This window comes from Megalops cyprinoides, chromosome 5, assembly GCF_013368585.1.
Source record: "Megalops cyprinoides isolate fMegCyp1 chromosome 5, fMegCyp1.pri, whole genome shotgun sequence".
NCBI lineage: Eukaryota > Metazoa > Chordata > Actinopteri > Elopiformes > Megalopidae > Megalops > Megalops cyprinoides.
Window position 1 is genome coordinate 16,987,004 of NC_050587.1, and position 15,625 is coordinate 17,002,628.

General features: G+C 40.7%; 1 long non-coding RNA gene across 1 annotated transcript; it reads right to left on the bottom strand.

Moving 5' to 3' along the window:
• Positions 1–6,290: 6,290 nt before the first annotated feature.
• Positions 6,291–14,052, bottom strand: LOC118778505. The gene is made up of 4 exons (XR_005004986.1): positions 13,836–14,052; positions 12,612–12,677; positions 9,505–9,559; positions 6,291–6,854 (listed from the first exon to the last, which is right to left on the bottom strand). It is a non-coding gene; the product is annotated as an uncharacterized LOC118778505 (long non-coding RNA).
• Between the last annotated feature and the right edge of the window lie 1,573 nt (positions 14,053–15,625).

Below are 15,625 nucleotides of genomic sequence, written 5' to 3' on the forward strand. Positions count from 1 at the left end.
CGGTTCAGGGTGTTACCACTGTTTAATTTCAGGCTGTTAAATATAACCAGAAGGAACTTGTACCATTGTAGAACTTTGATCTGAAGCTTCCAAAAGGTCTGGGAAATGATTGTGAGGCAATAGGTGATCGAGCAGAACAGCCAGAAGTGAATAAGAGCACCGAGCGATCCGAAAGTTGCCCAGACGTGGCACCATGCCGATGGAGCGCCTGATACGAGAGAGGATGTTGTATTGTTGCCATTTATATATTTGGCAGACTCACTTATCCCGGGCAAATTACAGAGCATGTGAAAGTATAGTAACAGCCCTGGTAGTAGAGGCTCAGAGGGGAGGAGCAGGCAGGCAGAGGCGGGGTGGAGGAAGAGTGCGGGGAATGAGCAGGACCGTAGCGATAGGTGACACGAGGGTGGGTTGGAGTGAGGGCCCGCTCGGTCAGCAACACGGTTTTGGGCCATGTTCGCATCAGAAAATCGCCATAGTCTTTGGATTCTGAGTCAGAGGGGCTTGCCTTTTATGCTGTAAGGTGATTGTGAGACAGAGTCCCTTCAGAGGATCTGGTGTAAGCTGGTCTCTGCCAGATCGATGGTCAACCTGGCCAGGGCAGTGTCTGAGGTTGCTAGGCTCCATAATGGTTGACAGGAGGATCTGACAGTCCACTGTGTCAAAGGTCACAGACGGATAAATTAGGCTGAAGAGGTGACAGTCCTGAATGAATAGTTTTTGTCAAAGGAAAAGGATAAGCTGCATAGTGCTAGAACTGAATAGCCGTCAGAGCCAGAGTCTTGTATAATGAAATTTCATAACCAGTGTATGTCATAATGTAATGGAATCGCATTTATTATCTAGATATTGTACACTTATAAATGTTGGAAGAGGAACAGGGAATGGAAGCTTAGCCGTGATGCTGCTACATCGAATCTTTCCTGCTGCATAGCCATGATTATAAAAACAGTCATTCCTCTCTTGCGTCTGGCAGACAGCAACCAAAACCTCATTTATTCCTTTCAATCTGCTGTGTGTCTTGAGGATTTCTAAAGCTGTCCATTGATTTTTGTTTGTTTGTAATCTAATCAATCAATAGACTTTCCAGGATAGAACAACAATTTCTTTTACATTCCACTCTGCATTCAACCAATGTTGTTTTGAAGTGCTGTTTTGAAGCTGATTGTTTACAGTGATCCCTGTTCCCAAATCACACATCGAGTCGAGCCCACATTAAGATAAATCTGTGTCCTAATCAAATTACATCAGTTTTGGAACTTTCAAAATAAGGGTAAAATATTTATGGGAAAACCACAAATATCATGTGGCACAGACAACAATCATCCACACAGAGCAACAAAACCACCACAAAACCAGGAACTAAAACTACCAGCCAACATGCTGGATGTCTCACAAAAACCTGCCTTGCAGATGGATAAAAGAAGTAAGCATTGCGTGCACGAACTTAATTTGACCGCTTCTCCCAAATCCTGAAGGGTGGATAATCTCCTTATATTTCCCTAAAAGTATCCTTTTGCAGTAAGTGTTACAGCACACTGCCTTAAATGCACCCAAACCTTTTTTTGCAGTTCAGTTTCAATCATCTACAATGAAAAATATAAAGAGTAAACAACAGTTTTCTATTTCTGTTCCCACAATGATACGTTCTAATCCCAGTTTTGCAATGTAAAATTTCCATCTATCGGATGACAAACTCAGTTCAGATAGCGAGTTTTCTCTGTAGTGGTGCTGTGGGCTCTTGGAGGGCTATCTTCATTCAGTGTCACATGTAATTTGGGAATAGAAATGGTGGATTAAAGATGCCATCAAAACCTAAGAAAAAAGCATGCCAAACCCAGAGGATTCTTGGTTTATAGTACCAGTCAAAGGTTTAGACACACCTACCCCCTATACTGTCTTTATTTTTACTATTTTCTTCATTTTAGAATAACCATAAAGACATCAAAATGATGAAATAACACAAAGAGAATTTTGCAGTGACCAAAAAGTGTTAAACAAATGAAAACTATCTTGTATTTTAGGTTCTTCAAAGTAGCCAAAAATATTTCTTAAAATGAAAATTTTTGGAAAAAAATTCATACATTTATATTTGTCTAAGAAACAAATGTCAAGCATCTAAATATAGGGCTTTAGATAAAAATGTCTTTGAATGCATGTTTCTCATTATCTTAATTGTGTGTATCCAGACTTTTGACTGGTACTGTATGCTGTGTGTGAAACTGATGATATGAAGTACATATTGATACTAGAGAACACACCAGGGAAACAAGATCTAAGCCACAATAACCAGCATTGGGTAGACTGGACAAAATGATACTTTGGTACTTAAGCACCTGTAATGACAGATTAACATCTGAAAAGTTGCTCATTTGCATTCACTTCCTACCAGAATTATTGATTTCAAACACTAGCTCAACCACACTCAATTGGTTCAGGATTAGTTCCTCAGGGGGAGAAGTGAAAAAAGATCTGTTGACTGACCAGTTCACTCACTATACAGCAAACTTCTGGAAAGCATCAACGATGAAGACAAGCAGGTATAAATTGTTTTTCCCAATCAATATCCAGTCTCCACTCCTTGCAAAGATGCAGTGCACAGCTACTCCATGTCAACATTCAATACAGCCATCTTCTTGATGTACCGCGCCCTAAAATTTGTCAACTCCCAACTGCGTTTCAAGAGGCCATGCACTAAATGGCCACTGTCAATGTCCAACTACTTCCTTTTATAGCTCCTCACACAGTCTAAAGACAGGGAATCTATTTCTGAGACTGAGAAATCTACATACACCAATGTTTGCTTTAGGACCAGGAGTATCTGGATATCGTCAATGATATTTTTCTCTTGTTATCTGTACTGTAAACATTGCCAGCTTCGTTTGGCTTTAACTGTTGGCTTATTTCCAGAGTAGTCTAAATGCTTCATGCATGAATGCAGAAGAACTAATTCAAACAGTTGCACAAATCTTTTAAGTTCCCTTTGAATGTAGGCAATTTGTCTCCTCATGGTGAATAATGTTTGATTGTAAATGACTGTTAAACCATCCCTGATCTGTACAAAAAGACAGTCACATCACACTCACTGAACCCCGGTTTGTTTTTGGTAAGAGCTGAAGTCAAACAAAATGTTTGAAAGCACATTAAGAACGTATTTATTTCACTTGTGGAAAATATGACAGGCTCAAGATCAGAAGGATCAGATTATGCACACTCAACACAAAAGTCACATGTTCAAGCAATTTGAGGTTACAAGAACACGTTCTTACGCCAAACATTAGATTCCCCCTTGACTGCATTTTCCATGGGATTAAAATTGCACTCAAGTTTTTTTTTCTCCTCAGATTAAATGGTCACTAACTATAATTTCTGGTGCTGTATGGTAATATGTACCTTTCCATAAACATTATAATGTATCAAACTTACATTTTATGCATTGGATAGACCAAATGGTAACAGCTGGGTTAATGCCACTAGTGTTGATGCATATATACTGCATTAAGTAGACGCTACAGTAGTGCTGTACATATTGCATATGGCGTTGCTTAATCCCAGACATGCTTAAATCACCACCATAAAGCTATGTAGTCAATGAGACAAAGCTCTTCTCCTGCCAACCTCCATATTTTCAAGTACAAATTTCAAATTCAAGTTTAAGACACTAAATTGCCAGGCTACAATGAATTTTGTGCTGTCCCTAGACTGCATTATACTAAAAAAGACATGTAAAAGTGCAGTTTTGCAGAGATTATGGGGCATATTTGACCAAGTCTTATTAAATTTAAACAGAACTAAATACATCATTGATTTGACATTTAGTGCTCTTAAAATGGATTTGCAAAACGTGTGACTTTCATGGTCAGTGATAAGTTCAAACTGCTTTGGATGAATACTGAGTGCTCAAACTTTTTCCCAATGTATCAAAATTTTTCTCAATGTATTGAACACCATGAGAGGCAATATACTTTGGACAATAATCTTCATATTGTGCAGTATGTTCACATACAGCCCTAAAAAGCTGCTGCATGAAAATACATTAATATTTATTTTTGTCTCAAATTTTCATGTAAATGTTCATGAGAATTATGACGATACAAAGAGCAAGAATGTTTTCCCTATTCCAATAATGATGTCTGTAACTCCTGAGGAGAGTTTTCATCATTTTGAATGAGCTGGAAAAAAATTAAAGATGGAAAACTAATAACACCTCCCTCCCCCTCAACCCATTGTTGCTGTTGCAACACATGGCAAGATCTTGGGTCAAAAATAGTTGCCACCTTAAGGTCGTTATATTCAGAAAATGACTCCATGTGCTACTTTTGGAAAAGCAAACCATTTTTTTCCCTCATGTAAACAAATGAGGCTTCGGTGGGTTGTGCAGGGATGTTGCAACTTATTTCAATACAAAATCCAGTAAATCTATTTGGCAGGATGATCCAATTTATCACTTTTGCAATGAGCATGTACTTGATAATCATCCACTTTCATTAGATGTCAGCTGCCAATGGGGTCTATCTGAGAGTAAGCAATTCCATAGGTGCATTCTTTTTGATGCACAAATTCACCTGTTGGCTTTGCTGCAAGTTTAACAAAAAAAGTGAGACATCAAATTAAGAGCTTGCATATTTATTTAACTACTGCTAAAATAGCCAAAGTACATGGGATACTTAGTGCATTATTAAAGATCACATAGTTACAAAAGCTGGCATTTATCAATCAAACACAACTGTAGACACAGTATACCTCAACTAACTAATGCAGGACCTGCTTAATACAGTCACTGGCTATGTACAAAACAGCCGGCATTCCTAGTCTAACAAAGACAATTGCAGAGAAAAATAATTACAAAAGAAACAAAGGAAAAAGGCATGCAGTTGAAAAGTTAAAAATCAGTCAGGGAAAGATCAGAACAAGCTGGGAGGGTCCCCACTATTGAGGAAAACAGAAGACAGCAAAGAAACTAAGGTGGGCTTTCAAGTTGGTTATCATTTAGAATTGTAGATGGTATGAATTAACAGGAAGCAAAGACAAAACTGCAAATACTGAATGACATTACTTTGATGTTAAATCACTAGCGAAACATAATTAAGCTTTTTGGTTTGTTCTTTTCCCCTCAAGGATGCTCCTAAGATTAATTACAAAATTATTCAAGTATTGTACATCGGTATCACTGATCATTTAAAAGACATTAATGAAAGGATTGTCCTGTGTTTAGTTTTCACGCTACATATTTGCCTTGTTTGGAAACTGCATTTTGATGGAGATAAGAATTGTGTCATTACAGTTTCACACTTAGTACATCAGACATACTTCTGGTATATAAAGCCATTATGCTGGTGTACGAGAAGGTGCAGCAATTCTGAAAAACCTGAAGTCAAACCAACCTGGGACTAAGTATGCAAGTATGGACAGGATACATTTGCTTTTTTTTAATCTTTTTTTTTTGCTTCCAGACCACATTTTAGTGCTTCAAGAAACAATTTCATGACATGGGCGAAATAATTTACATCTATTTAAATTCCAGAAATGCTGGTGCCAGTTTTCCTGGTGACTACTTTGGGACCAATTCATCGCCTATTAATAATATTGTCTCAGGGAGTGTGGCATATGTTAAACGCCAGAGGGATACACATGCAGTCAGGATTTCACACTGCCTGTCAAATAGACAAAACTTAAATATGAGAAACACATTTTTAAAAAGTGCCTAGTGCTGGGGACTACATGTAATCAGTTTAATTGCACATCTTGGTATTAAAGGGAAAATAGTATTAAGATTGCAGTTTTGTGATTGCTCCCACCCCCCCCATTTATTTCAGGAATAATCTTGCATGTAATCCCTTTCTCGTGTAAACCATCTGCCTTTCGGTTTTTTTTTTTGTGTGTTTTTTTTTCTTTTCATAATCTTACACCCAATGAGAAAGCCGCACAGAAAAACGACAGGAAAAAAAACAAGTCAATCCAGACCAAGTCACAACAACCGGACAACAAAGAACCAACACCTTCTTAGAACGTGAAAGTATAAAACGAAACCCATCGGAGCTACCTTACCAAGGAGCAGATAAAATTCCAAAATAGCACCATTCATCAGTGTCTCATATCCGTGGCAGCATCTCAGTCACTTACCACAAGGAAACAATGCGTTTCTACAGCTACTTCTATACATCACAACATACATGTCTAACATATGAACTTATACTAGCAAAGTAAAAAAAAAAAAAGCAAAAAACTACTCAACCAAAAGGAAAAAAAAAAAAAACACAAAGAAAGAAATGAAAAACTACCAAGCGTTTAGTAACTAAATGGAAAGTGGGGACTCTCAGCCTCAGTAAAATACTGTCAAGAGTGTGTACATGTAGAGAGAAGGTTACAGCCGTTTCGATGCGTACTGTGGACAAGTGGAAGACATGCTGCTGCAAGTTGATCCCGGCCAAAGAGGGACACCCTGAAGAGTCTGCAAACAGACACCTCGTAGGGTCCCTGACATCGCTCAAGCCTGTCAGGTCTGTCTTGAGTTGTTTTGTGTCATTTGATGTTGCTCCAGAGGAAAAAACTATGCATCATCAAGGCTTAGAGTCCCAAGTATACCTACACGTTATTAATTACATAAACAAAGAAGGACGAAATAGCCCATGTGTGTCATGATCTCATCTATAACCACACACTTAAAGAGAGGAAAAAAAAAAAAAAAAAAACTGAACAGAATACACGATACAGAAAATTAAAATATACAGGAGGATCTTTTTCTCATTTGTTGGTTTAGGTGCGGGACTGTTCATCCAACATCATTAGAAAGGAATGTTGATTTTGCGCTGTTCCCCTTCAGCCCGGCAAGCGGAGGGAACCTGCAAACAGCCCTATAAAACACACGGAAAGACCAGTTAATAGAGCCATTTTGCTTTCTGTACGCGTATTACCTGTCACAACTGTACTTTCATAGACCTCCTACACAACCAATGGAGAAATGGGTGGTAGAAATGCATGGTAGGTCTGGTAGAGATGTATGAAATTGACCAAACCACACCTCACTCACCTACAGCTATAAAGATTACCAAAAACAACAGCAGCACTTACAGTTAGGGTCACCTTTATAGAGACTACCTGAGCTATTTCTTCAAGGACAAAGTATTTCTAATTAATCAGCTCTAAGCTCTAATTTTCCCCATCAAGAGAGGACAGCAAGTGAAATTACCCAATTTGCATGATATGAACACAGCTATGCAACTACAGTGCACCCTGTACACAGTTCAATGCAACTATATACAGTCAACTAGTAACTGATGCAAAATTGAAGTACCTTCTTGCGTAAGGAAACTCTCTTTGACCCCAACTCCATGTCCTGATCTTAAGCCCAGCCTAAACTATTGCTGGAGCATTGGCAATAGTTTTCAATTTGGAACATCTCTAAGAATGTCAGCTCTCCACCCCACCCATCCTACAGCATATGCCTGAAATTAAAAGCCATCTCATCGGGTGCTACATATTTACAGCAGATGAGCTGACTTGCTTATATGAAAGGTAGTTACAATGCACATACATTACACTATATAAAAGCCATGTCAGTCCTTTGCATCTGATGTACAAAAGGTATATTGCTAGGTATATTCACAATACTTGGTATTTTCATATTTAAGAGACAAAAGTCAAACACAGCATAAAAAACATTTTGTACATTTTTCCATGCCTTTCCCTCTTTATGTAACCTTACTGGGAATCTCCAGTGCTATATTATGCTCACCTCATTGCAACACTCTCACTCTAGCAGGAGTGCTGAAATGATACAGATGCAATCCTCCAATACATTTGCATGCAGCCAATGGGTATTTTTCACACCTCAGACAAAACAGCCCACTACAGTGGAGTGAGCACTCATTGAAGAATAGGTCCTACTCCACCTGTCCAATCTACCAACCCCTAACAATGGTGGAAAGAAGCAAACTAATGTCCCTGCAGTGACACGAACACCTTGCCAACTCTGCTACTCAGAATCCCATTTTATACATCTCTTTTAAAAATTGCCTAGTACTGTAGCTACAGACATTCAAGGACTGATGTCAGATTTTCCATGAAAGACGCTGCTCTTTATTACTTTTAATGCAAAGTAATTTTGTTACTACAAAACTGGCTGCTTTTTATATTACAAAAGACATACAAAATGTCAGTCAAATGCAGCAAATGTATGATGAAACAAACCAGTTGTGTTTTTTATTTGAAATCATAACAATATTAGCATGCTGACATGCGCTTCTGTAAACCAATGAGGTTGTCGGTTAACTGAGGTTAGTAGCAGTAGTGTGTATCCAGTGGCACACATTAGGGGGGATTATGATCCAAGGTTTGCCAGTTCAGTTCCCTACTGGGGTACCACTGTTGTACCCTTGGGCAAGGTACTTAACACAGAATTGCCTCAATAAATACCCAGCTGTGTAAGTGGATAATATGTAAATATTGCAATTATGCAAGTCGCTCTGAATAAAAGCGTCTGCTAAGCCACTGAACGAGGACAAAAATAGCCTATTCAACAGTTTACTAACTTTACAAAGCCACCTCTGTTGACTTTCCGGCAACCTAACGGGGTGTGCTCCAGTGTCCCGGGCAAGCAATTTTCACCCAGGAGTGGCTTGCGATGGCGCCCGTCCGTTTCGCTGCCTTTTTTGGAGCTGGCTCACTCCGAGAAATCCTCTCAATCGCAGCGCTCCTCTCTGCATCCAGCAAAGATGCAGGTGGTGGTCATGCCGCTTTCATGGCACTCTGAAGGTTTTGCTCACTGAACTGTGAATGCTTGGATGCGAGTGCAAGTACACATCGTACAAATTGTTCCTTTTAGAGATGGCAGCTCAAAAACAATACTATTTATTTTATCCCACCAGGCCCTGCCCCCAACCCGCCCGATCACTACCGCTGGAGTTTAATGACTGGATAACTGGGCAGCCCAAAGATGCAGCGGTATTTCTTATTTTTTGGAGGGGGATTTTGCTAATGCCATCTTTACTGGTAATCTGTTAAACTTAACTACCTCTATGATGTTTATATGCCATACTTACTTCAAAGGTGTTGCACCTTAATACCTACATTATTTCACCTTGACAAGCATGACACCCCCTCTCTGAAACACACACTCTGATTTTGAGGCATTTCCCTGTTGTATCTTTGATAATTGACTAATACCTATGCATTGTAACATAAGCTTGAGTGATACTGTCATTAACTTAGACAGCTAAGAGACAGTTCTGGTTATCCTAGAAGAAAGCATTAAATGAAAGGATAAACAAGTATGGTTCATCCAGCAGTAAGCAGAGACAGCCACTGGGGGAGAGAGCTGTCAGAGCTTTGATGACTTGGGCTATTATTTTCAAGTCTTTCTTCCACATGGGTATACATACAGTCATCTGCCATGTTCTGAAGGTTCGGCAATTAAAACTGTGGGCCACTGTTCCAGTGCATCAACCCTGGAGTCACCTCTTCTCTCATGCGCACACAATCATTCTCTCATCAAATATCATTTACCTCAGGGAATCCTCCATGGCAACTGCTGGTTTCACTTAGAAGCGGAAGCTAGCATCTGTAAAGGGGAGGGGGTGAAGAGATGGGAAGAGTATTAGACACTGTCCTGTAAGAGACATCAGATGTACAGGGAGTATGCAGGTAATGTACATTTAGAGGTCCTTTTATGATACCTTAAAAAAACACCTACTTACACCTATCACACCTCTATAAAATATATACGCAAAATGTTCTGATAATTCTTATTCAATCGTTTAACAGCTGTATCTCATTGTCAGTGTGTCCCTGAATTCTCAACACTCCAAACAGAACCTAAATTAGAAGGAAAATGCATCTGTCTTTGGTCATGCTATGCTTTGTTTTTTGTCAGAGCCATACCAGCCTGTACCTTTGTTCTGCCTAATGGTTAGTACTGGGACAGGAGACCTCCTAGGGAAAACCATGTTTCTACTGGAAGTGGAATTACTTGGCCAACAGGGGGCAGACTTTCACTTGAACCAAACACAAGACCATGGCACCAGTGCGGTGACTAAGACACCGCATGGTAGGAGGGGACGTCTTTCAGATAAGACATTACAACTGACTCTGGTCTCTGCAGATCCCATAGCAGATACTGTAGAGAGTAGGGGGTTTGCTGGTGAGCTAGCAAAATGACAAATCAGGCTCTTTCAATCTGGCCATTTTGTCTAATTGGATTAATATTCCCTCCCTCTCCACCTAAGATGATGGGTGGTGATTGTTCTGGCACAAAATGCCTGCTGTGAATCACCCAGGGTACTACACACTGGAGCTGGCTGAAGTTAGTCAACCCTTTTCACTGTAAAGTATTTTGACATCCTTGAAAGGTGCCATATAAAAACAATCCATTATTATTACTATGCTTTTGTTTTGTGCCTTTGATGTATTGATGCCAGCAACACAGAGGTCAGCTTAGAGAGAAATATGTTAAATCTTTTCTGGATTAATGTGGTCCAGCAGACTTGCAGACAAAGCCTTCAGAATATCCATCAATTGTGTGCCATGAGAGCTCCAGACAACCTTGAGCTTAGACCCTATCTGGGCCAGCCTTCAATGTCTGAGTCCTTTATCACACACCATTATGCACTAACTAACAATTTAACATTTCACACACAAGGAAAAATGCATATGGGCCTTTGATGTACTGAAAAAGCCTTTTAAAACAGGGACATTTCAAATTACATGCTCAAAATTCATCTTGTGATGGACTGCATTTAGCTCAGGAATCTGGAGCTGCCAAGGACTTGGGAGGGAAAAAAATAAGCTAAAATGCATCCAAAGCACACCTCGGGAAGCACATGATATAGGCTATTCTGATGTGGGATGTATTTTTTTTTTAAGTCAATGCACACGGTCATTACGCTAGGCCTACCACCTGTTACTAACCCGTCTCTCTCACTCGCGCAACTGCAGCTTGGAGCAGCTCCAGGCACAGTCAAAGGAGGTCACTTTTTTTTTTCCACAGCCAGTCTGCCATTCAGGGCGCCTGAACCCAGTGAACTCTCAGCTTCAACGGCACAGCGCTGCATGCTGGGATACAAGCGCTTATTTATTCAGCTGCAGCTGAGCAGAAACTCCAGAAGGCCCTGTCCGTCGGCACAGACTTGTGCTGGTGGTGTGCTTTGTGCTACAGCCCCGGACAAACAGGAACTGAGTATGTATTAAGAATGATACGATCACTGCACAGGACTACATATGAATGGGAAACTGTTCTGTGTTTATGTACGAAATATTGCTACAGTAAAAACACAGTTGCCACAACCCAATCACGTATTAGTCCTGCATCTAACCTCCTGTTCTAATCTGTTTAGGCTACTTATGGAAGATAGCAAGGATTCCAAAGAGTACAACAGACAAAACAGTGGGAACGGCAAAACAGTTCACTTGGTTCATTACTGTTAAGGCATGAGGTATTCTCCAGGAATTGCTGGACATCATGAGGTAATTGAAAAAAGACTATTCAGTTGGCTATTTCTGTGTTTCGGGTATATACGCCAAGCAAGTATCTGAGTTCTTGGATAAGCAATACTCTGAAATTTGAAAAATGTGCCATTTGCCCAATAATTCAAAAACACTAAGAAAGGCTGAGGTCAATCGGTTTTGTGAACATTCTCGTGTCACCTCTCTTGGCACAGTGGCAGTAAAGTGTCCCTTCATCAAATGCTGGATTAACTGATCCCCTCTCCAAAAATGTTTGGGAACACCTCAAAAATGTTTACATTTTACTGTTTATTTCCTTCTTTAAAAGGAACCCCTGCCATATATGCAAGATTGAAACACCTACTTTTGCATATGTGCCAAGAGGCAGGTTTTGTGAGCTTATAAAATAGTCACAGTGCATTGCCAACCCAAGGGAGTTATCCGATTTATCGTAACACTTTACCACCTCATGCAAAAGCCTGGCCACAACAAAGCATTCAATGTATACTCATCTACAGATCTGAAATGAGAAACACTCCCCAAATGTGACTGAGCAGGCCCCAAATCGTTAGACATTCCTCACATTCAAGTGCAGCAACTTTCCTATTGGTAGCCTGTGGGCAAGTGGGTAAAGTAATGCAAAGCAAGTCATAAATCATGTGTTACTGATCAACCCTTCAGAGTGGGTTTTACTGGTATTCTGATGGGAGAGGGAGGTTAAGGTCTTGTATATTCTGTGTGATATTTATAACTCTGCAACCATACCACTGCCACTGAATATTAAAAGAAAAGATAAGCCAAATACCAAGCCATACTATCTCCAGTTTTTTAAAAAATGACCATTTCAAATTCCTTTTTGAAGGCTAAGAGATGAATGACAACAATTAAGCCAACCGCAACACTGAAATCCGTCTGGGGTTTTTTTCCCGAAAAACATGAGTACCCTTGGATGTTACCCTGTGCTATGCATCTGCAGTGCTAAATTCTAAATGCATCAAATTAATAATGAGCTGCAATTGTCAGGTACGGTAAAACTAATTTACATGCCATTTCCAAATCTACGTCTCGACAGCCTGAAAATATACGCTTGTAGCTTGCCATTTGGGTTTAACATTAATGCTTCTGTACGCTAAATTATAAAAAGAAGAAGAAAACAGTTTCAATGGTCTTACCATGATTATCTTCGGTAGCAGTACAGGGACTGCAACGTCTGGGTTGCACAGCGGTAGGAGAGAACGCTGCAGGACAAAAGAGTCACAGTAGTCAATGGTAATGCTAATGTGTCAGGCATGCCTGTCATTCGGAATAAAGCATTAAAGTGCTGTTCAGATGCAACGTACCTTTCTATGCCGGTCTAGGAATGGAACATTTGTGGATGCACTAATGCATAAGCACTGTCAAGATGAAATGCATGTGGACTAGCTAAGAGGTTATGCATGACTTCATCTGTCTTTGTGTCTAAATATAGGACAAAGCAACCCATGCAAGCACTGCACCTGGCGACCCCTTGCAAAAGCATGAAATCGCACAGTAATCTGCTCGCTAACGTCGGGGGGGGGAAAGCATGATACCGACGGTGATGCTTATCTATAATATTTAGCTAAGTAGCTAGCTGGCTTTGCCAGTTCTCCTTCATGTTGAACTTGCTCTGAGGACACAGCCAAATGCAGCAACGCGCTATTCGATACTAATGACATCACATACTAGCTGCACAAATAGCACCTAGCTAGCTACCAGTGAATAGTATTCATTCACAGACAGATGTCTGAAATTACTTTCAACATTAATCAAACGACGTGTTAGTAAGCTACACTTTATCACCTAGCTAGCCAGCTGAGCCATCGGTGAAGCTAGCTAGCAGGACAGCCAGCTAGCTACTGAGCATTTATTGGTCTTGTATTGTGATGAGTGGATAAGTTAGCGAGTTAGTTGTCATTCATACATGCAGCAGTGGTAAAGTTAAAACCCGAAAAGCATGCCAATTGCACCCCATTCCCAAAAGTACACAGTCTCTTCTCTGAAGAACAAAGAATCCGATGGCTACCTAGTTAGCTGGCTGACTGGTCATTGTGGTGACTTCACAAAGTAGCTGGCTAACCTTACCCGAAGACCTACCAGTATTCCTTCTACAAAAAGAAACCGCGCATTTGGGAGAATAAATTGATAAACTATTTTTTCATGTGACCCGACACAGCAGCTAGCCAGCACGCTAAAATTTAAGAAACCCACAAAACGAATCCACTCTGCAGCAGAACATAGCTATCAAGCAGTGGACAATGTCTAGCTAATCACGAAGATTAAGGTAACTAGAGTCTAGCGAGCAAGATAGCCAAAGAACCAAAGCAACGTTCGCTTTTTCTGTCGCTGTTCTACAGACAAAGGCGCCGGCTCCTTACCTCTTGTTTCACTGTAAGTTACAAAATGCACTGCAATATCGGTGCACGAAATAGGACAACGATTTGTAGGAAAGAAAGAAAACTGCATTCAAGGGGTGCAGCCTGCAGCCCTGGGAGGAAGCACCCTCTCCAAGGCTGCGTTTAACCGACTGACTATGTCTGTAGCAACTAGCTATATTCTTAACAATGAGCTAATTCTGATGGTTGCTGTTGCTGGCTCAAGGCCAAGTCCCCCCCACCCCCCTCTCCCCCCAATCTGTCCCTCCTCCTCCTCCTCTGCCTCCTCCTCTTTAGCTGCAGTACAGCCAGACTGCTTACTCGGCAATAATCGGCAACTCAAGGTTCCACACTGTCTGGACGCACCGCCTGGACCAATCATAACAAAGATGAAGGCGTAAACCGCCCCTTCTTCCCGGGATCTGTCCGAAACGTAATATGATTGAACGACACGGGGCGCTTATGGCCCAATGAAAAGAGGAGCGTGTCGTTGCGTTCGGCGTTGATTGGTTTATCCTTTCAGACTGTCGCTAGGACTGATAGCAAGGTTATTTGAGGAATAGACATGAACTCGAGCTGAGGATACTGCAGGATTTTGAGCAGGTGCCAAGAGCGGTAAATGGAGCCACATACTGTACTGGTCATTGCTAAAGGGCATTGGGGGAAAAACGTTGGTATTTGTAAATATTTTTTATTTCGATCATTCACTGTGTTTAAGTATTATTGTCCCTTTTATTTTGCAAAAAAGTTTGAGCAACCTTAACGCCCAGCGTAAGCGCTTAGTGCAGATATAGTCTACTTGTCCAAAGTAGGCAGTATAACAAAGACTGGTGATTAGTTATTAAAACTGAAAGACCAACAATACTTATGTAGTGTCGTTTACTATTCAGTATTAAGCTTTCAGTATATATTAGCTTATGTGCTAGTTGTGCAAGTGGCTACTTGAGTAGTACAAACGTGTAAATGTACATTATTGTACATTTACATGTACATACAAAATTATAACACATTGGTGGTCTGTACTAGGTAAAATCGAAATCACACTATGGTCAACTCATCGTTGACTGTGACCTTTCTGTGAACAGCTACATATTAGATGACGGGCAGCCTCCCTAGTTATAGTTTGAGCCCTCTTATCTCAGGATGAAAATCAGAAAGAGGATCCGTTAAAACAGCAATTTCAACTCAATAAACCATTCGTCAGAATCAGTATTAAAGAAGGAGAGGAGGGAATAGTACTGTCACAAGACATGTGCCTTATGATACTGTACACTCTTGACTGACAGCAGTCGTCCTTTCCTCCTGAATGACTGCTCAGCCACATGCGTTATATCTCAAATGATTCCTCACAGCCTACAGCCTCACCATTTCCATATAAAATGGTATTTTCTATGACCCACCACCACCACCCATGGAAATGGGTGCCACAATTGTCAATATACTCACCTTCTTTGAGAGCAATGTAGCATTGACTGACGTCTTGCGATTCTTCGTGTCCAGCATTGCAGAATCAACTGGTTTCTAACCATCTGCCCTGACCAGCTGTTGACCCTGACCCTGATGTCCTCCTTCCTTCATTATTGCAGTTCCCTCCACACAGGCCTCCTTAGCAGACCCCACCAAACAATGCAGACCTCTACTGCCAGACTACTCATCTCCCTTCTCAACTACACCAATGTCACGTCCCCTCACTGGCTACCAGCTGCAGTTGGATGCATTTCAGAACTCATATGAGAGCATGCCGTGTTCGCGATCAGACAGCTCTACATTGCTACAGAGCCTTGTCTCTCCCA